Here is a 24,265-nt window from a genome sequence, read left to right as displayed (position 1 = left end):
TACGAACATAATTTGTTATTAAATTTTTGTTTCAGTTTTAGAAAACTTTAAATAGCTTTTATTGAAACATGAACGTTATTCATAATTCCACAATGAATCCATCAAATTTTATAATACGCTATACAATATTTTTTTCAATAATTATATTTTTGTAGAAATTTAACAAAGTAATAACACATTTAACTATCATGTAAAATGTCATTTTAATTAAATTTTTATATATTGCAGAAATTAAGATATTTTATTGTGCAGTAATTAACACGTAATAAAATATTTTAATTAAATCAGTGCGCGCATTGTTATCACAAAACATTTATATTTTTATTGCAGCTATCAAAGGCGAACATTAACTTATAAGAGGTTATAAGAGGGCATTTGGTTCTTGGAAAAGTTGGGATACATTTTGGTTTGGACTTAAATTGTCCCTTGACCGTCGAGGAGACAGACTTTCAGACTATCAGAGTGGCAATCAATACATTTCTTCAATTTAATCACGAAACTTCATAGAACAGGTCATAAAATTTAATTAGGAAAGCATTTCCCGAGGGGTGGTCGACGGACCAATCGAACTTAAATACGAATACGAAAACAAGAAATTTTTATTGTTTTATGGCTGTGCAGCAATAAAAGTGCTGTTCAAAAAAAGTCGCTTAGACAGCCATAAACGAAGGCGGCGGCATCGAGACAAAGGACGAGGCAACTTCAATTCGTCTGGGGAGTAATTTGGCTCAGGGCATCAGCAGCAAAGAAGCAGCAACGAAGTAGGAACGAAGCAGGAACTGGCAGCAGGTGCGAATGAAGGACACGAATGCCAGCAGCGTTCTCGTCCACGTCGTCTTCTTCTCAGATAGGGAAAGGGAAAATCAACCGTGCAGCAAAATCAAAGAGGATATTTTCGTATAAAATATTATTTTCTTTTTTCTTTCTTTTTTTTTGCGTTGCGCCGCATTTCATTTTATTTAACAGCAACGTTTTTTGGTGCTGCGCGTTGAAATGTAGGCGTGGCTGCATGCGCCTCACACCCACACAAACAAGCACACACTTAGGTACTCACACCCACGTCTTGCCGCGCTCAAAATAATTCAATGGCCCTTGGGCGCGTTTATCAAAGCCAGTTCCCGAGGGTTGCTCACAGAAAGCCAAAGCAACAACAATGGAAACAGCAGGCACCGTTAGTTGCTCGGTTGCTGGTTGTTGTTGTTGTTGTTGTTGTCGGCGTCTAATGTGATACGCATCAATTTATGAAATTTGAAATATTATGACTGATTTTGCTGCTCGTCCTGTGCTGTGTTGTGTGTTTGCCTGCGCCTGCTGCCGCGTTAATCTTGGTAACAGGTCGCGACAGGCGACAGACGACAGGGCGTCAGAGTGTCCTGGGTGGAGAGGGGGAGTGGATGAGAGGAGAGGGGTGTGGCTGCACACGAGTCGAGCATTTTAAGGATAACAACAAAGCGAAGCGGCAAAGGATCGCCGTTGCCATCGCAGCCGCAGCTTAGGTGCAAAATGTCCAACAGCACTGAGCTCGTATATCACATAACGTGGCCCGTTATGTGGGCTAAGCTGATGACGCAGACAGAGCTGCAAGGGGCAGGGAAGGAACGGGGACTGAAACTGTGACGGAGACGGAGACGGAGACTCGAGTTCGCATTGGTAATTGGAGTAACAAAAACCATGAAAATGAAATGAAGCGAGATTTTTATTTTTATGACACACAAACACACACACACACACAGAAAGAGAGACACACATAAGACAGGCGATTTAAAGTGAAGGTCGTCAGGGGTGAGTTGCGAGCGCGGGGGGAGGGATTGCGGGTAGTGAAAACCAAGGCTCAGGGGCACCACTGATGCGACAAAGTTTATTGGCTTTGCTCCCAGCTACAGACACAGCGTCAACGACAACAACAACAACAACAACAACGACAGTCGATTCAAAGGCCAAGCAAATGACAAACGGTGGATTATACGCACGAGTTTTAAATTTGTGTGTGTTCGTTGAGCTACGCACACAATGAAATGCATATATGAATAATTTAATTGGCAATGCTCCCTATAATGAGTGGCTTAGTTTGGGTATTTTCTTTGAAAACGGATTCAAATATCGGATTAAGCATGCAAAGTTCAGGGTCAGAAATGAATTCCAATTTTTGAGACTCATTGAAGCCTAAAAATAGCATTGAATTTCAACAAAGGACATGCTTAAAATATATTTTATGTGTATGCGAGATTATCTTTTCCAACATTTCATTTCAAAAGGTTACTATTTTTATATTTTGAATGCTTTGTTATTGACACAGAAGTTCGCATGAAGATGTGCGTATACTTAATATCTGATTAACAAATTCCAATAATGATATTTTTATGTACACTTTCAATCAACTACTTTGAAATTAAATTCCATTAAAGTGCTCTGCAAATTAAATATAAGGATAGATATAAAACGTAGATGCTCCTAAGTATTCGTAAGACAAGAAATAATAAAATACAACAAATAATATTAGAGTTTCTTGTTATAAACTATATGTATGTATATATTTTATAATAAATTCAAACAAATTATAGTATTCTATTTTTGTATTATATTTAATTAAAACAAATTATAAAATGTATCACACATTTCATAATTGAACTTTTTCGTTTAATATATTCAATATATATTTAGCATTTAATTCCAAGAAGAGCTATGGAATTTAAAAGCAATGCTTTATAAGGTGTCTTAAGATGGCATAAACTAACTCAATATATATGTTGTTTTTATACATTTTTTTGCTAGAAATTCATTAGAGAAGGAAAAAAGTTAACCCGAGTTGGCAAGTTCATAAAACTTTTATTATATTCTCGCAACGCAGTTCGCTGCTCGCTGCTCGCTGCTCGCAGTTCTCGCAGCGACATTTGAGGTGTTTATGTTTTGTGGCTGACAGTTGGCGTGCCCTCAAAACTACGTGACAAATCCTCCCATATGGCCGTCTTGCGGGTAAGTTGTTTTGTCATCAAGCAGGTAACCCAAGACGTGGCTAAGCAAGATGACGATAAAGATGGCGAGATGCCTGGAGGGAGAGTGAGTGAGAGTTTGCGGGGAATTGCAGCAGTTTGTCTATTTAGATGGCAGCCCGGCAAAGTGCCCGAGATTTTCCGACACAAGACATCAGCAACAGCAACAGCAGCAGCAGCCGCATTTGCCACGCTGAAAATTGACACCAAAGGCCCACGCAACAACGACAACGACAACAACAACAACGACAACGACGACGACGACAGCGGGAGCAGTCGAACGATTTAGATGCCAACATTGCCGTCATCGCTACGCTTAGCTTCCTGCTGGCGTCGCGTCGCTGCTCTGAGGACATGTTCAACATTCACAGACTTCTTCTTCCCTCTCTTTCTCTCTCTCTCTCTTGCCTTCACTTTGGCAAAGAGTGCGCAAGCAATTGACGTAAATAAGCAGCAGCCTGGCAAAGTTTCCAGCAACATCGACATCGACAACGACAACAACAATGACAATGGCAACAACATCGACCACGATGACGCCGCTGTAACTGAAGACGGACGCTGCTGCTGCTGTTGGTGCTGCGGGGGCTGAGAGCCTTTGCTCCTGACACATATGCCTCGGCCTCGGTCTTGGCCACAGCTTGAGCTTTGAAATTGAAAAAGTTATGCAAATCTGTTGCTGTTGCTGCTGCTGCTGCTGACGACGACAACGCAGGACAGTAGGACAGCAAAGGACAGGAAACGAGTGCACAAGAACTGAATTAGTTTTATGCAATTTTCCAGAGCGCTTCCCTTTTCCCTCTCTCACTCATACTCTGTGTGTGTGTGTGTATGGCAAGGACACTTGGCTGCAGGACGAGTGCCAGAAAAGTTGCTTGCGTGTAACTGTCGATTTGTGCGCGCAATTATAATAATTGCTATAATAACAACAACAGCAGCAACAGCAGCAACAGCGGCAGCAACAGCGTCAGCGATGAGCAACAAAACGAGTTGCTGATGACATGCAACATGATGAGGGCTGTCAAGCAATTGCTAAGCAACTGGCTGTGGCAAGAGTCCTTTCTACTATTCTACCCTCACTCTTTCTCTCTCTGTCTCTATGGCATATCCTTCTACGTCCTGGCAAACTGTGCGTGCGTAAGCGCCTCAAAATCGCATCTTTGTTTGCTCAGGGCATTAAAGGCTTTCAGCCGGGGCACATAGCACGTAGCGGGCCTAAACAAATACAACTGCCAATGAAAAGGACCAGAGAAAGAGGATGAGCTGGCTGGTCCTGAGTGTGCTGTAAAATGGGCGACGCGTCGCTTTAAATCGTCATCTCCAGTGCGAAGTTTGCCTCGTCGTTCTGTTCCTAATTACAATTGCAAACGCTTCGCTGGCTCTGACAACCAGACAACCAGACACCGCATCACCCCGCGGGCAAAACCCGCTATCGTCTATCGTCTGTCCGTCATCTTTACGTGCTTAATGCCAATTAAGCGTTTGGCAAACGTCACCCTGGACCCTGGTCCCTTTCCCTCACCTTTCGCTGCCTATTTACATTTCGCTTTTCATATTTGGCATTTCATTGATTTATTTCGGATTTTATTTGAAGAGCGAGTATTCATTATTTTTGCTTTCGGAAAAATGGAAAATGGAAATCCACTTGAACTTCGCTGCTTCAGCCCGGCGAGATGGTAGATGGGAGAAATGAGAGGCGGGGTTTTTTCAATTTCCGCAACATGACATCAAATAGTTGCAGTTAATTAGATTTTCCGAGTTGGTAAATTGTATGTGTGTGTGTGCTGTGACTATGCACGTTGCCAGGGTTAATTTTAATTAATGTTTTATACACACTACACTTCGACGACGACGACGACGATGTCTGGGATATCAGCTTCCAGGCTTACCTTAGTGGGTAACTCCATAATCAAAGCTTCCCAGCTCCAGTGGCATATGCTGAAACATGAGACAACAAAGCCTGTTTCAACAGCAACAACATGAAAAGAAAACAAAATGAGGAATGAGGGGAGAGGGGAGAGAGAAAAAAAACCGATAAAATAGCTTGCCGCCAGCCAAAGATCAAATGTTGCCAGCGACGAGCTCAAATCTCTCAGATACGCAGATCCAATGGAACTGCGGTTGGTTAACTGCTTGGCTGACTTGGCTTGGATGACTGGACTGCACTGGACTGGACTGGTTGGTTAGCTGTTCGTTGTTCGCTGTTCGTTGGTAACCGCAGCAAGGGTCGCCCAGCGGCAGCCAAGTTCAAATTGAATCGCACATTGGAACTTTTCGGAACGGTAGACGCTACATAATTTGAACTTAAAGGCTGACGGTCTGAGGCCTTTTGGCCTTTTGTATTCTGCAATTTCTATGGGCAAACGCAAAGCGAACGTCAAGAATAATAATAATAATATGAAATTATAAATGCCTCGCTCTCTGTCTCACTCTCTATAGCTCTCTCTCTCTCTCTCTCTCTCTCTCTCTCTCTTGCTCTCTACGTGGGTTGGGCGGGGGTTCCTTTGTTCCTGTTGTTCTCCAACTGTTTTCTGGTCGCCGTGTTTGCTTTATGATAATATTGTGCCCAACACGCCTCGTATTTTTTACTTCTATTCCACATTTATTTTTTTTTCCTTCTTTTAAGAGTATTGTACGTCACTCATTGAGGCAGCATTGTTATTATTGCTGCTGTCGCTGTTGTTGTTGTTGTCTTGCTGGACGACTGCCTGTCGATGATTATTATGTATGCTTAAATTCTATGCACGTACCGGCACTGAAGCTTATCTGTATCGAATATGATTAAGTGCGCTGCGCTGCCTCACCCTAGACGGGGTCTGTGTCGAGGTCTGGGCTCTGGCTCTGTCTTTGGGCCTGGCCCGGCTGATCTAGGCGGCACCGTATGTATGCTGTTGCTGTTGGTGAACGTGCAACATTGGAAAAGGGCACAAAAGACCACGAAGACCAAGCGAGTGCTTAAATAAACACACAACAACAACAACAATTGTATTCGCTTGCAACCGTTTGCTTGGCTCACATCCAGCTCTCCCATCGGAAACTCATCTCCGGCGGTCCAATCTCAATGGATGAATGGAATGGCGTCTCGGGGAGACTCTTGTAAAATGACAGTTGGCATTTGCATGTTTTTTGGTTAATTCAATGCATGAAATAAGTTGCCTTTTATTGAATTCCGAATTATTCACATTTGCATAACGTACATAATTGAATCCTCCAATGACTCATATCTGCATCTGCATAAATGTAATAATCGTGGAGGCAAGGACGATTCCAAAGTATACCATAAAAATATATTCCTTTGAAGTTCCATTTTTCCATTTTCTGTTTGCTTACTGAATTACCTGAGTTTTACAGAAATCTTTGCACTTTAGTTGTTGATTTTACAATAATTTGAATAATTCGATTATTAATATGCATTTAACGATTATAAACCATAAATCAGCTGACTCAATGCTCGGCAAGATTTGCATATAAATTGCTTTGGGGCGGAACATGTTTTAATCTTTATCTTACATGCTATATTGTTGCTTACATTCAATTATTATAACACAATCTCTAAATTTATGACACAAATATTTTTTTTTGATTAAAATTATATTGGAGATATCCCAAATGCATAAAGAAGACCAAATGACAATTAAAATGAGAAAGTGCGAAGAGCAGATGATGCTGATTATAATTCAACATACAATATTTACAATTTATGTAACCAAACAAAACGCTGACAACATTCATCAGGTCATCGAACTAAGCTCCTAAATTGTATCTCTCTACTCATATTTGATATGCAAATATGTTGCTCACCTATAAAAAGACCCCCCAATCGACAATCATTTATTTGATTTACAGCAATTGCTGTCGATATTTTCTTGGTATACGAATTTTATTTAATACACGAGCTTCGCATTCAAAGAGATTCAATACTCTACCTTTGGGCATATGAAAACAAGTAAGAAAGCTAGAGTGGAGTGTGCACTAATGTGAAATACATGCTTCCTACTCTCAATAGAAGATTAAAATATACGAAAATAGGGAAAGTTATATTTGGTATACACTATAAATATATATTAAAAATTTACTGTTCACTAAAGAAAATACTAGATAATATATAATATACTGATTTTATAAGAAGTGTATTTCTTCATTTGTTTTCGAATTTGACATTTTAGAGATTTCTTTTTTCTTAACATATACCAACAATATAAAAAATACTGAAACTCATATTTGATACATTATAAATATACATTAAAAATATGCCATCCAGTAAAGAAAATACTAGTTAATGTACAATATACTGATTGTATAAAAAGAGTATTTCTTCGTCTGTATTTCTTTTAAGGTCACTTTGACTTGAATAGCGCATTTTCTTTAAATATATCATAATACTACAAAAATACCAAAAGTCATATTTGGTGTACATCAAATGTATACATTCCAGTGATATACCAGATATTATACAATATATTATAAAATATACTGTTATATTTGATATACATTGAAAATATACAGTTCAGTAAAATACTAGATAATAAGTATACAATGTATTATATAATATACTGTACTGTATAAAAAGAGTATTTCTTCATCTGTATTTTGTTTTTCAGGTTCACATTGACTTCATCGAGCACTCGAATTTGGCACTTTAGAGACGTGAACAGCGCATTTAAATTCAGTTCGTAAGCACTTAAAACGCAGCCCTCGTCAGCGCCATGAGAAATGCTTAATACTTGAGATACTTTTCTGTTGTGTTTCTGTATTTGCATTCGCCTTTATCCATACGATACTTAGGACACTTATTCTATGCCCCATTGCCTTGCCCAGCTGAGAATCATTTCGTTGCGTTGTGGGTCTCAAGTGAATGCGGCTGGGCTTTGACTTTTAATACGCACACACACACACAGATACACACACGTTGACATTTACATTCACTTACAGGGAAGCAATTTTCAAAAGGGTTTTCCACGTTGTACATTAAGGGTTGTAAGTAGATTGCTGGGAATTGTTAGCTTAGAGCAACTCAAATAAAACACAAATACCGTGCATATACCGTACATATATTAAATTGCTTTTGAATGGCATTAATAACTCGAGCAATCCCCAGAACTGACAACCTGTCATTAAGCAACCAGATACATCCTTCCATCCCTCCCTCTCTCTTTCCTTCCATCCATCTTTGCACGCCATCCCCTCCTATGCAATCTGTAAAAGGTGCAAACATCCTGTCTTCACAATCAACAAGAACAATGGGAAATGCAAAAAAAAAAAAATACAAAAATTGCAAAGCAGCGGCAGCAAATCCCAAGAAATTCACACGAATCCCGAAAAACTGAGACTCGTCCTTTGGGTAAAGACAAAAGGATGGGCGCAACGGTAAATGCAAAGCCAGATAAAAACTGGCAACGGCTGCTGTGCAAACAATTAAACTGCGACTGCTGAGACGCAGGCGGAGGGCGGAGACTGCCGCATTCACAGCACAGCACAGCACAGTTCAGTTGAGCGCAAGGTGCAGCTCGGCTCAGCTCAGCTCAGAAGGCAGCAGCAACAGACAATCGACATCATCGCATCGCAGCGCAGCTCAACTCAGTAGATGCACTTACAGATACAGCTCTACAGATACAGATACAAATACAAATACAGATACGGATACATTTACGTTTACATTTGCGTTTTCGTTTACAGATACAACACAGACGCAGCAGATGCAGATGCAGTCTCTCAAGTGCCGAAAATAAAACGCAGACAGTGGATAGGAGATTCCCGCTGTTGATTTTTCTGCCCCTGCCCCTGTCACTTCTTCTTCCCCTTCCCCTGTACATGTCCGAGCCACTTCCAATGCCGCGGCCACCACCTTCTTCACTGTCTATGGCCTTAGAGCTCTTGTTCTGACTCTGACTCTGCCTCGGATTTGGGATTTCTTTTAGCTGCTGTCCTTGGCTCTTCCTTTGATGTTCTCTACAATTTTATTATGATTGATGGCCAACAGAAGAACTAAAAGGAAAAAATTAACCAAGCACATTTAAGGCGAGTGGTCGCGACTAGCAGATGCTCTCTACATAAATGTGTCAAGATTATAAAAGGGCATGGTTGTTGTAATTAATCTAATAGTTTATCTAGACAATGATAAATTGTGTAAAAACTGTATATGAATAAACGGCTTAATACATTTAATATAATTAAATTCAAATACATTTTCCAACATACAGGTGCGAAATTAAAACAAGAAAGAAAACTATAGACGAAGGTGCTCGACTGTGAGATACCCGCTGCCCATTTTGAATTTGAGCAAAACAATGCATTATTATAAATAAATAAAAATAAATAACTTAATACATCCCAAAAATACAAAAATATTCCGGATTATATTCGGTATATTGATATAGTACTACATTCAAAATATACCATAAATACTAAATATACTAGATTGTCAGCCAAGAAAACTCTGTAAGTAGGCGTTTTTTTATATAATATTTACCATTTTTTTGACCAGAACTTTTGGTTCTAATTATTCCAAAAAGTTAGTTTCACGTTTTTTTATATTTTTATAGCAGAACAATTTTTGAAAGTTGTGTAATTTTTTATTTAAAATGATATATTTTTTATTGGTGGAATTTTTTATTTGAAATCATATAATATTTTAATTTACTTAAGTGTGGTTTTCGTAGAATATAAAAGTAATATTTTAATAAGCGTTTAAGTTCAAAGATAAACATTTAATTTACATCGGAAAGGATTATAAAGATGTAAATTGTCAATTATCTAGGCAAACTACAATCTTTTTAGGCACCCAATTTTATGTATAGGAAATAACTTGGATAATTAAACTCGTACTTTATTGATTTAAAATTCAATATTCCAGTAAATATAGATTATCAAAGCTGCAATCCTTTTCGACCTGATCGACCTTATCAACAAATTTAAAGGGTATATATTAGACCTCAAAAAGTTACATTCACTCACACTTTTGAATACAAGTAGGAATCGGAGTTTAAGTCAACTCCCTAAGCATGGTCTGGGCCTCTATGTCTGCCTGTCTCTCTATCTTTCTGTTGGTCGTGTGGATTGCTGGCTGAATAGAGCGAAAATTATGAATTATATTTACTTGTTGTAAGCGCGAAGCCAGGGCGAGGCATGCGAGAGGAGGCGGGGCGAGGCAAGTCGAAGCGTTCCACTTAAATGAGGCATGCAACGAGCGCACTCAAAATTAGTGGATACACACACAGCGGGTCCACAATGTTTTGTGTTTACCAAAAGGATTCTTTTTCCCTTTTTCCACATTATTATGTTGTTGTTTTTTTTTGTTCCTCCGTTTTTGGTCACGTTTTGTGCCTGGCTGGATGCCTGATGCCTGCCTGCCTGCGCATTCATTTCGAGGCTCTTTTTTCGGCTCGTCATGCGTATAGAATTTCATTTGATTGAGCGCTTAATCAAGCAAACATTAACGTGCACTTATTAATAATAATAAGTGCTCCGTATTCAGTATTCGTTATTCGTTATTCGGTATTCTGTATTCAGTATTCGTTTATCTGCTCAGTCGTGGCTGAATGGAGCCGGATCCCAGCTGGTCATGATGACAAGCTATTGGACTGACAGCCATGGCCTTCGAAAGGAACTCATTTACAAAAGGTGTGCCAATGTCATCATGCGGGCACACTCATATGTCTTATAGTTTGATTCGATGTTCAAATAAACTCAATTAAACTCGTCAACTAATGCTGTGGAGATAAAAGATTTGGTCGTGATGGAAAAATGCATGATTCAGAGAAATAATAAAAACTTGTCTTTTAATTGCATATTCTGTATTTATAAATTTAAAATTCTTTAATTAAACGATTGTTTTACTTAATGAATATTCCATTAATTATCGTAGTTTCGGGGATTCCTGTGACTTGTAAGGGAATAAGAAGTCAACAAGCTTTGCAGTCGGGAATTATTGCGGTTGTTGATACGAAATTTCCAGGAAAGTATTATAATTGTTTATGCGGTAAGTCCCTATAAAAAATGCAAATGTATCTAATTAAGTTCATAGAATTCAAGCTCAGAAAATAATAACAACTTAATTTCAAATCGTGATCTAATAATCTCAACTGAATGGTTTCATTTTGAGCATGTTTTCAAATGCCAAGACATCACATTATCTATGCTTTGAGGCAAGTCTCTTCAACTCATTTCTCACACACTCCAGTCAAAGTCGCTTATATAAGCGCTATGGGATCCATTTAATAAAAGTATATTGATCTAGCTTTAGTTTTGCTAAGCTCAACACAATGCAGACTGCAGACAGACAGAAGCAGGCAAGAAGAAGGCAAAAGGACCACCCATTGATAACTTGAGACAGCTGCATTTTTACTGACTTACTTTCATATTTGTATATAAAGTAGAACATAATCCCAGCTGGTTGTGAGCTTCCGCACCGTTAAGGATTATCGGCCATAAAGCTATGTCAGGCCCAACGAGCTGCATGCGAGTAGTTTCAACAACAACAACACCAACAACAACCACTACAATGGGCACCCTTTATAAGAATCAGTTTGTATGTAGAGGTGTGTATGTGTGTGTGTGTGTGTGTCATGTTCTATGGCCAGCAGAGAAGAAAAAAAAAGTTTTTCTAAACCATCCATTGTCTGGTCTTGGGCTGATTGTTTTTGTTGTCGGTTGTGCTCGTTGTTTGTTGCTGTTGTTGTTGTCGTGGCTGTTATTATTTTGCGTATTATTAAAGCGCATGCATTTCTTTATCAACTTCTATATCTTATTGTTGTTGTTGTTGTTGCTGTTGTTGCTGCTGGCGGCGGATGCGACGGATGCGGATGCTATGTGGTCGATGGGAATGGAACTGAGAGCTTTAAGCGGCTTTCTGCCTGTTTGTATGTTCCTGTGTATGTGTGTGTGTGTGTGCGTGCGAATGAATGAATTGAACTGCCGCCTTTTGCATTTTTCAACTGCTTTTCATTTTTTATATATTTTTTTGGTTTTTTTTTGCGCCTACAAAGGCAGCCAAGTTGAGGCGCAAACACGATCCAAGTCGCGGCTGTGATTCGGGGTCGGGACCGGGAACGGGAACGGGACTGGGTCCGCAGTCCGGACTCAGACAGAGAGGCAGACAAGCGCTCATAGAATTTGTATGAAATTTAAATACCCATTCAGCATTCAAAATGCGAAGCGACAGCCGCACAGAGACCTAAATACTTAAGTAGTTTTTGAGGGGCTGCCAGCCACAGATGCAGATACTGCGACGACGACAGCGACAGATACAGATACATGAACATATACAGATACAGATACAGATATGTGGATACAAATTTACACGAATACTGAGGGAAGTCGAAATATGCCACATGGCGGCGCTTTCATATACTACTCGTATGTATGCTGCCACACGTTTTGTTAGTTACAGAGAGAGAGAGGAAGAGATACAAATAGAGGCAGCTCAAAGATTACAAATACCCATACACACAGTTACACACAGAGCCATGTAGATACAGATACAAAGCAAGCTGGATTATGCCTACACAACCATGTCGATGTCGCTTTGTCTCTGTCCCTGTATGCGAGTGTATGGCTGTGTGTGTGAGTGTGTGCCGCACGTAAGATTTAATCTTTATTGATTTATTTTGTTAGATTTTAATTTATGACACTGAAGTAGGCAATCATTTTTAGTGCGCCACACGGTGAGCCGAGCACTGCATATTTTTCTTTTTTATTATTTTGTTTTCTTGTTTATGTGTGCTGCTTGAAGAGCCACAGCTTGGATGGAGGATGGAGGCAACTAACAACCAACAACCAACAAGCAACCTTATCCAGCTGTGAGACTAAGAGATTGTCCACTGCAAACAGATGGCGGCGCAATTTGCATTGTGGGCGGATTAATTCATCGCATGTACTGCTGACAGATGAGTGAAATCGAAGTGCTAATCAATTTTGCTACGCACTTGGCACTGCGGCGATTTAATCAAAAGGAAACTTGCGTCCATCCGTTGACCCAATTCAAAGGTAATTGCCTCCTCGAGTTGCGCATTTCTTATATACGTAAAAAAATGAAATGCGCAGTTGGCAATTAGAACAAAACAATTTCAATTTCAATGTCACAAAGGCTGTTTTGATATTGTCTTCTAGATGGTATAAAACAAAACGTAAAATATGAAAAATATCTAAAAATAAAAATATAAAATTATAAAACAAATAAAAATATGAAAAATATAACAATATATAAATAAAAAAAATTAAAAATTATAAATATAAATAATATATTTTTTCTCAGATTATCATCTTTGCAAAAAAAAAAAAAATTTTTTCTTTAAAAAACGTTGCCTTCTTAAGGAATAAAAATCGTATTCTCTGACTCTGATATTATTTATTAAAATATATAAAAATAAAAATATAAAATTATATACCATATAAAAATATGAATAATGTAATAATATATGAACAAAAAAAATTATAAATTATAAATATAAATAATATTCTCTTTGTCATTTAAATCAAATTAGTATTTCATAAATACACAAATATTACTTTAAAAAACTTCGCCTTAAGGAATATAAATTGTATTCTCTTATTCATTTCAAATCTCACATCTTTATTCTCTGTTCATGCAATCTACTGATTAATAATTGCTCGCTGAGATCTTTGATAGATATGCGATAATTAAGCTTGAGAATGCCACTTAGCATTTGCCAGCTGCTGTTTTCATAACCTTGACATAATAAATGTAAACTTTGAAGCCACCCCTAAGTCCAAAGCTCTAAATCCTGAGCACTCTTCGTCAGTTGACAAGCACGTTCAAATGGGATTTGAGCCACCCTCAAAAAAATGCACAAATTTTAATGTACGCGTAATGCGTGTCAAGTTACCTCGAAAAGTTTCTGCCCGTTAATCAAAATTAATTACAGGCACGACTCTCGCTATCTCTCTCTGTCTGTGCTACACTCCCCCGTGGCAAGACATGGCCATGCCACGCCCACATGCGACATGCAAACTAAGAAGACAGCAACAGCAACAGCAACATAAATTGTAATTTACTTTAATGAGCTACATTTAGTCAGCCCACATGTCCAACGGACAGTCTATGATTGGACCAGACACGTCACATAGACCCAAGGAGAGATGGGTGAAAGGAAGTAATTCTGTAAGCTATGGTTGCAGAATGAGCGAGTAGCGAAGCGACCTCGTCGACGTCCAGCGACCCAAGTGATCCGTCGTTGTGTAATTAAAGTTCGCATGACCAGCAATTGCAATTTGAATTTGAAACGGGTCGATGGCGATTGGCTCTCAGCTCTCGCAGTTCGCAGTTGTCTGCTGTCTGCTGTCTGTTGTCGGCAGTCGACTCTTGGCTTTCAGTTCTCGGCCCACTCAGCGACCACGACAACAACGCAGTAAAGCAGCAACAACGACTACGGCTTCGACAATGATGACAATTTTCAAGCACGAGTCTTCAGTTCTCTCCACTGCCAGCTAGACCATCGTCATTATCATTATCATTATCGTCATCGACATCGACATCAGCATTTACTGCTGGCGTATTGTTCTGGTATTCTCTTAGTATAACGCCATGTACGAGCAGTTGGCATTTAATGTGCGGCTCTTTGTCGTTGTTGTTGAGAATCGACTGCCATTGATGAGTCGCTTGTCGTTGTTGCACTAATACCCTGTAATTGCTAAAAAGGGGCTAGCTTACAGCAATCAGTGTCTCTGAATACTTTAAAACACAGAAAATTAATGTGGCTGGCTTTCAAAGTCTGTAAAGATATATTCATTGGGTTTTACAATGCAATATTAATTTGATGAGCCATCCTTTTATTTTAGTATTTTTACAAATCTAAATAATGCAACAAGTACTTTAATTATTTATATACTTTATTAAATCTATCATGCGAAATATTAAGACACATTACATACATATTTGTGATCTACTATAAACGTTACATTATGATTCAATTATATTAATTTGGGGTGGCAGCATTCAACATCAATATTAAAATTAAACCAAATTATAAAACATGAAGATTTAGTTTAGTTTTGGTTTCTTTACAAATTTCTTACAAATTTTAAATATACTTTCTTGTCAATCCAATGCACGAAATATGATACATATACTATGTATAGAATCGATCTGAATATAATATTGATACTAGTCGTGAGATTATATTATATTCTTATATATTTTTAACAATCCTTTACTACATAAATTAATGTTAATAATCAATCAAATAATTATCAATATTAAAATTTTCTTTTGGATTTGTATTTTATGTCCTAATGTTATATAATATTTAATGTAGAAGATTATATTGAATGCTTGAGGCCTCTATATATCAATGAATATATTTTTAAAGCCTATAAAACGCTTGCAATACATAAATCAAATTAAAACAAAATATTTAAATTAGTTAATGTAAAGAATCAATCGACTTAAAACATAGTATTTTTAAAATGTATTAAGTAGATATATGAATTTGGTTATTAAGTCTCGATTTTATATATAATTTAATAAAAATAATTTTATTAGATGCTCAAAGCCTCTATCAGTTAAGCATTAATTTGTAGTTTCACTTCAACTGTTCAATTCTAAATGTAATATTTATTTACATTCAATAAGACATTCCTTCTTCTAGCTGCCTTTAGATTGCTGGGTATAGTTTAGTTAGGCATCTTTACAGTGCGTACTTTGACTAACATTGTTGCTAGCCAGTTTCATATGCATGACATGTTTTTAAGTAGGCTGTTAAGTGGACATTAGGGGCATATTGTAGAGGCAGACATGTGTGACCTTATATGGATCAACGTCTTGACTGGCCACTTGCCATTCTCCAGCGTAGTAAAGAGAAATGCAAAGAATCGTCTTGAGTTTGTGCTCTGTAAATAGGCAAAGACGAGACCTAGATAAGTATTTGTTTTCCATACTACATTCACATTTCGAATCGCCCACCGACATACACAGCATTTGGAGTAGTATTAATCAATGTAATAAAGAAAACTTCTGGACATAAAAAACAGGTCGCAATAAAACTTTGAATGCCTTTGGCAGCCTGTGAATTAATAGTGTATAATTTGTCGTAACATTAAGAGTGTAATTTCAAACTGAAACACAGCTAGCTAATAATCAAAGTTTTACGACCTTTTCGACTTTGAAAAGAATAAATATTTAGTATAAGTATTTGAAAAATAGCTGCTACTTACGAGCAAATAACCTTTCAATAGGCAGTAGTAACCTTTTGGTAGTTAAATTATGGAAAACAGTCTGCCAATAAAACTTTTAACAACTCGGAAAATGTTAGAAAAAGAAGCGTTCACCTGCCAATTAAATAAACTTGAAGTGTATTTAAAAAACATGCTAATTAGTGGTATTTGAGTAGCAGCCATCGTCTTAGTGTTTCAACTTCCATTTCCATTTCCATAGAGAAATATGTTACATGAAATGGCAGCCATCAATGGGCTGGGAACTCTTGCTGCTTGCTGCTTGTTGCTGGTTGTGTTTTTAATGGAGAAACATGTGGATTGGTGGTCTTGGTCTGCATAATAATTATCTCAGTATTTACAAGTATTTTCAAATATGTTTTTTAACGACTTGCGGTTTATGTCGTCGCACAGTCCTCAGCCTATTTGCCACCTTCCCCTGCCATTATCGTAGATGCCATATAGCTGGCGCATTCATGTGGAAATGAGTGCAGCCAGCACACAAAGTTGCATACAACACAAGGAGGAAAAAAAAGTGTATTTAAAAAAAAAAACAGAAAAAAACACAAAAGAGGCAAAAAAACAAAACCAAACCAAGTCGCGCAGTGGGAAAACAATGGCAATAGCTGCTGGCTGCTGGCCTAGCCTGGCTTTTGGCTTGCTCTCCAACTACGGCTGTGGCTGTGGCTGCGGCTTCTGATGGTTATGGCGATTACTCGTGCACACAGACAGAAGAATGAACCAGCCAGCGAGAGTACGAGCTACATACATAAGTGGTAATAATAATTCCGCTCAAGAGGCGTCGCCCGGCGTTTCATTTCAATGACACACAAACCTATGACGCCAAGCAAAGCGTTGAGGCTACCATCCGGATGATGATGATGATGACTACGACGAATGTTAGGTGCAGCCCCCAGCTGCCCCCACCCCAGCTCTCATTCCCGACCAGCAGCCAAAGCAGCAGCAGCGGCTGTTGTCATCGGCAAACCAAGCCAACTGCGGCCCGCATCATCTAAGCACAGCACATGAGTCGTCGATATGCCTAGCATATGGGAACTTCAAATGTCAGCGTTTGATATGGCATCAAGGTCTGCTTCGGATACCCTACGACATAAATGAATTGAAATTACGAATGGTATGTTAGTGTTAAGGAAAGAAAATACCTTCAGGATAATATGGATTAAATGTTAATCCTTGACATTATGTTGTGAACAATATTTATTGACTGCATCATTTTGTATATATATGTTCCACCTGCCCTTTTTTTGCTTCACTGATCAATAAATGTTTCAAATGCTTTAAGAGATTGTTCTTGAAAGATTCTAAAAGGAAGATATGACATTTTAATACTTTTAATATATAGTTTCTGTCTTTGGATACTTATTTATATGTCTGTCACATTTCTCTTTTCTTAATAGTTCATCTACTACTAACCAAATATGTAGAAGGCGGTTTATAAAGATAAAATGTTCATCCTGAAGACTATGGCCTAATCAACAGCTCATATATTTTCCAGATTTCTATTTAGTTGTTTAATCTTTTATAAAATAATATGCACAATTTTAGATTTCCTATGACACAGATACGGTTTAAAAACAGAAATATACAATTCCTCTCTACTATACTTGCTTTTATATACTCGTATTTATCATTGTTCCATTTATTAAAATAAATTATCCACTCATAAATGAACGATAAGAATTCTTTAAATGAATGGGTATATGTGTGTGAATTTCAATTAAAACAAAAAACAATTCAAAGCTTTAATATTCAGTATATTTATACTGCATACTTATTATATAATCATATATTTCATCAAATGATCAATAAAGATATAGAATTCTTTAAATATACCATGTGAATTCCAATTTTAAATGAAATATTATAATTCTTATTATTTTTATTTTTATATTTTTCACATTATGAATAATTTGATTAGTGATAGAATAAAATTGTATACAGGTAATATTAATTGGAATCAACAATATTTAGCAGCATTGGAAGTAGAAAGCATGCACTGAAAAGTGCATTAGAATTACGGCTGTCATTCCGTTGCGACTTCCGCTTGGCAAATTGACATTACTTTCATCTATAATAGATCAAATATGCATCATCAATATTTAATAAGAACCGGAAACAGCATTTTAAAATGTTCGTGTTGTTGCGAGCACTTTCAATGTGAGTATGCTGATATACCCTCCCTCTACCCTGTAGTATTTAAGAGGACAAAAACCCTGCCTCTCGATGGCTTAATATTGCGTATGCACAGCTCGTCATTCATTCATTGCTCGATTGTTCCTCCGACTGTCGTTCGTCTCTCTGTCTCTCTCTCTCTGGGTCCCTCCTCAGTTCCTCTTCTGTCGACTGTCGTCGGTCTGTTGTGGCTCCTTTGATTGCATTGTCTCGTCATGGTCTCGAGTGGTTCCTACGACCGTTTTGTATGCGCTCTCTTTCGCTCTTGCTCTATCTTGTCATTTTACTTTTTATGGCACTCCTCGCAAGTTTTTCTCACTGCGCTCACTTGACATACAATTATGTTGATGACATTGTTGTTTATGTCGCCAGTTTCGCTGCTGCTGCTGCTGCTTCCTTCTGCTTCTACAACAATAATGGCGAGTACAATGCCGACAAGTTTTATGTGCATACTGGGCCTGCTGCAGCAGTGCCCCATGCCCATATCCAGCTACATACTCATACCCATACTAACACTTACACTCACACTCGTATTCTTAGTGGCACTCGTACTTGTACTCGCATTCAATGTAGGCCCATATATCTCTCCCATATCTCGCGTATCTCACATATCTCTATGGCCATAGCTGCATTTTTTTATTGTTATCGTTTCATTGCCATTTGCTGACGTTGCCGTAACTACAACAATAGCAACAACAACAACAGCAGCGACAACAACAGCAGCGACAACAACAACTGCCAGCAGCTTCCAGCTTAGCAGTTTTATACGTTTTTATTTTATTTTGTTTGCCGCGGCCTTAATTAAAAATTCTTTTGGTGTCAAATGCTGCCTGCTTCATCACAACGATGACGATGACGTTGACGCTGACGCAGACGTAGAGGCAGAGACTGATGTTGCCCTAGGGCTTCCCCCTTGGGCACTTTGGACTTGGCTCTGTGCGGATTCAACTAGGCACAATTGTTTAATTTCACACAAAGCAAGCGAAAAATATCCAAGTGGTTTAGTTTTCTGCGAAGCGTTTACCCCTTTGCAACCAATTAGTGTATTGAAAGTTCTTTAGATCCTTTGATGCTGTGTAAAGTTCTATTAATAACACATTCTTACCTCTGGGCCATTGACTACAATTAAAAGTTTAGAAAACTTCAAACTTAAACATATTGACAATGTAAACTTTACATCATAGAGAAAACAAGTCTAATAAAAATCAAGAATTTTGTTTTATTGTATGTCGTAAATTGTATAACTCATCTTTTTTGTTTTTCCTATTATATTTATTTATTATCATAGGCAATAACAGTTAGCATTTTAAAATGAAATATGATACAATTATAATTTATAACGTATCCGCCCCTTTGATAGTTTCAGCCGCATTTAGGAACTAGAATTATGACATTAGACATTGGGTTATAATTATGGACTAGATATTTCAATGCAATATAGCCAAGCATCTGAAATAATAAAGTTTAATGAACTAAGTACGAAAACTGCATTCGAGTCAGCCCGACTGTGAGATACCCGCTGCCCATTGTTAATAAAAGCAAAATAGTATAGTAATATAATATTCTAAACAAATTCGCATTAAATCTTTCTCTCCAGCCGCAATAATTAAAATATGTCGAGCCCATCTCAAGCATGTGTGCTTTTTTACTGTTACTTAAAAACGGGATATTCAAACAGAGTCAAAAATATCTCATTTTGTGCATTACTTTTTATGCTATTAATCCTCATACTTTTTTTTATCATTCCGTTTTCCCATTCTGCTACGAGCAACGTAACAAAAATGTAGGAGGTGTCGTATAATTTTGGGCAGGAGTGTATTGATATATTTTTATATTTAAAATATACCATAGAATACCAAATATACCAAATTGTCAGCCAAAACAGCTAAGACCCGATTGCAGTGAGCGTTTTTTGCAATACAAAATTATTTCTTCATTTTCGTTCGAAGGTTGCTTGTAACTTAAATTTCCTGTAGACACAAAGTTATAATATCCTTCTTCCATACTGGATTTTGGGTACACAAATTTATAAAATACTGAATATATAACTTAGGAAATATTAAAGTTATGAAATCAATAGGAAGAAAATAAGCAAACGCAAGACAAATGGAAGTTACATACACATTTATGTATTACATATAGAATTTACATTGCTCTAACTTGCTCATCCTTATACAATTTATGTTTGCGGAATTTCAAAACAAAAACTTATCAATACCGCAGATAATTTGGCAGCAGAAAACTTTTGGCCAAGTTAATGCCGCGTCGTTTGCCCGCAAGTTTGAGTATTTCAAAAAGCTTTCACAAAATCACTCGAAGAGTTTCAGCCAAGCAAAAGTATTCGAACTCTACTACTCATACTCATACTGAAAACTCGAACTCAAACTCACGCTCGCATTTACAACCACAACCCATTAGATGGCAACGCCCCTGTTTACCATATGTGGCATCCCCCAAGTGGCAGCCAAATGCTGACACTGCGCTTTGCCCCATCCCCATTCACCACTCCCATTCCCATCTACATCGATGTCGACATTGAGATCTACGAAGTTCGCGCTGGCGAGAAATCTAATAAATTTTCCAGCACGTAACACAAAATATGCGTGTAAATTTCATTTATTGATTTATAGATGCCTATAACAGCGTTTTTGCCATGGCTCCAGTGGCAGCCACATGTGGCAAAGTCACACACACACACACTGAAGAGAGGGGAGGGGCGAGCATTCTTTGAAAACATTTGTATAAATACGCCAAGTAATGGCGTCTCCAATGTCGGTGTGCGAAATGCTGCGAATGGTGCAAACTTCCTGCCATAAATCAAGATGAGCTCGGTCAAACAAAATGCAGCGCGATGCTCGGCGTTTCCCAATCTCATTTTTTGCCACAGCGACTGCTGCTTCTTCTTCTTTCATTTTCATTTTCATGGCTTAAAAAGTTCTATTTGATTTCGTATTAGGGCAAAATGCTGTGCGAACATAAATTCTGCTTTTAAGGCGAAATTAGTGTGGCTCTGGCAGCCGGCGAAAGAGACGAAAGCTGAGCGAGAAGCGGAACGTGAAGGGAGAATGGGAGAAGGGGAAGAAGCACGACAATGAGTACGAGAGCGAGAGATTAAAGTTGGCTACGTGCTGGAGTACGTGGCTGGAAAATCACTGGCGAGCAAAAGAACCAAACAAAAACGTACTGAAGAGTCGAGTGGAAAAAAAAATGTATAAGAGAAAAAGAAAATAGTCAAAAACTGCAGTCTCAGCTCCTCCTCGGCGGGACTCCTGCTGGCTGGCTGGCTGGCTGCCTGACACACCAGACCAGACCAGGCGAGGCTCAAGTGGTCACGTGGCAGCGGACGAGGAAGTTTTCGGACCAAAATTACTTGAGCAAATATTGCTTTGTTCAATAGCCCAGCTCCCCAGCCGCCTTCGCTGTCGTTGAGTCACAGTCAGCTCAAGCTCCAGCTGCAAAATTATGAACGCTCACGCACACGCATCGGGAGCAATTGAAGGGAGCGTCGAGTGGGGAGCGGGGGAGTGGGAAGAGCAGGAAAGGAGCTAAGAAACTTGGTGCCAGCAATTAGAAAAGTTCCGGCCAAACTGTCAGAGGCTGGCAAAGTTTTTGCGCTGTGTGGGGAAATTAAAAATCAATAGCCATGACGGGCCAAAACTTTATTGCCACAAATCAAAAATTGAATTTCACACGAACAATGACAAAGACTTTTGTGTGTGCTGCAGCAACCCTTTTGGCTTGACAGTCCTAAATCCAAAGACGTCGTATCTCGCTCTCCCTCTTTCTCTATTGACTTTACCGCTTTAATGAGCCCTGGGACATCAGGCTGTCAAGGCTGTCGAGCGCATGCCTAACGCCTTTCCAATCTTTTAATTACACACGATCGTAAAAATGGCCCAGAGACAGGGACAAGCACTTAGGAAGGGAGAACTCAGAACTCAGAACTCGGAACTCGGACAACTCTAGTTCATGCCATATCTCTACCTGAAACGTACTCCTCATTGTTCTCCCCGGGCAACATATGGCGCAGTGCGAGTGCGAGTGCCTCGTAAAAATTATCTCTGGCATTGTTCCGGAGCACGGTTGGGGTGCCATAAAATCTCGAAATGTGGCCCAGGGACTCAGTTTGTCTGAAAGCCGAGAGCGGAGTGCAGAGTACAAAAATACAGAAATACAGAAACCAGGCACCCCGACAAAACTGGCGACGGCGGCATAAATCACTAGGAACTTGTTAATTGTGCGCTATTTATTGTATGCATTTGGTTTTTAGGAAAACAGAGTAAAACAAAAACGAAAAACGAAAAAAAATATATTGAGGTGGTAAGTGATATGCATCGAAGCGCAAAGAGAAAAGCGAACAGGTGCTCCATATGGCATTGATACGATAAGATATGTTACTGGGAGTAACTATGACTACAAGATTCTTAAACGAACAGATCAATCATTTGTGACGTCGAAAGCAGATGCCACTTTTAATCTGAAAACTAGTTTAATTTGAATTCAAATTAAGGATTCGTCACAACGTTGAATAAAACTAGCTGAACTAAATGCTTTTGTCCAATGAACTTGTCCAACAATAGGCTTCTAACAAATGCTCATTTAAATATTCATCCATTAGAGTATTCATTCAGCGAGGAGAAAGAACTCACTTCACAAACTAGTTGCAATAATTACATGCTCGTCAGATTAAAGAAAAAAAAAAATGTTAGACAGAGCCAGTTTATCTCATCTCATTCAGTTTTGCTTTCAGGTCTCTTGAAACTAGTTTCATACTTAAGTGGGGATAATAATTAATTGAAATTGTAAAAAAGATGCCGCAATTTATAAGAATTTAATTCACTGCAAGACATTTTTAGATAATTTATAAATATATTATATAGAGAGATTACTTATTGAAAAGATTCTTTAACTCATTTTGTATGTACTACTTTGCGGTTATACGATTTAATGGATTGTTATTTGACAAAAGCTATACTTTGTTTTTCGCTTATCCAATGAAAATGCATAAATAAATATTAAGTGCAATTTTTAAATAATTATTATTTTCCTCTTGAAAATTCATTGCTTTTGTAATTCTATCATAACTTTCATATAATTCAAACAAAAACGGCCTCTAATTATAAAGATAGTTAATGTATAATCGACAAGTAATTTAAATATCATATAACTACTTTAACTACTAGATGCCTAGCTAATAATTTTAATAAATTCAAAGATTATTTCTAAAATTGCTTATGAATAAATTTCTTGCCATAACAATAATATAGTCTATTACAAATGAACTAATTACAAAATTAATGTGTATATTATGAAACATCTTATAACAAAATACAAAAACAAAATATTTTAATCTTTATAAAACAAGTTTAACTACTGGGTGTCCATTTAACAATTTTAATTTAAAATTCAGAAGTAAATAATAATATTATTGCTACATCACTTATAAGGAATGTTCTTAACTAACATTTCACATAATATTGCACAATACTCATTCAGTTACAAAATTAAGAATAGCTCAATTTTTGTTGATTTTTTCAAATTTGTTAAATAACTAAGGGTTAGGTTGGAAACATTTTTTATAGCGGAAAAATGAACGAAATCAATAATTTTGAAATGTTAATTTCTAGCAATTTTCTATTAATCTATCAGTATAAATGTTGTAAATATAAAAAAAAAGCTAATAATAAAATTATTAATTCAATACATATCGTGCAAACCTAGAAAGGCGTAAAAATGTTAAAATAACAGAAAAACTGAACAAATCTAAGGGGGTTTTTGTTTGTTTTCTATCTATATGTTCCATTTTACAAAAATAATGTGCCAGGCAACAACTTACAAAAAGGAATATGCGAAAAATACGTTCTTAAGTTTTTTTCTGTCGCACTGCTAATTCAAAGTTCACAGCTGTATTTTTGTTT

The sequence above is a fragment of the Drosophila nasuta genome, chromosome 2R (genome assembly GCF_023558535.2).
Source record: "Drosophila nasuta strain 15112-1781.00 chromosome 2R, ASM2355853v1, whole genome shotgun sequence".
NCBI classification, from domain to species: domain Eukaryota; kingdom Metazoa; phylum Arthropoda; class Insecta; order Diptera; family Drosophilidae; genus Drosophila; species Drosophila nasuta.
Note: the sequence above shows the minus strand (reverse complement) of the source record.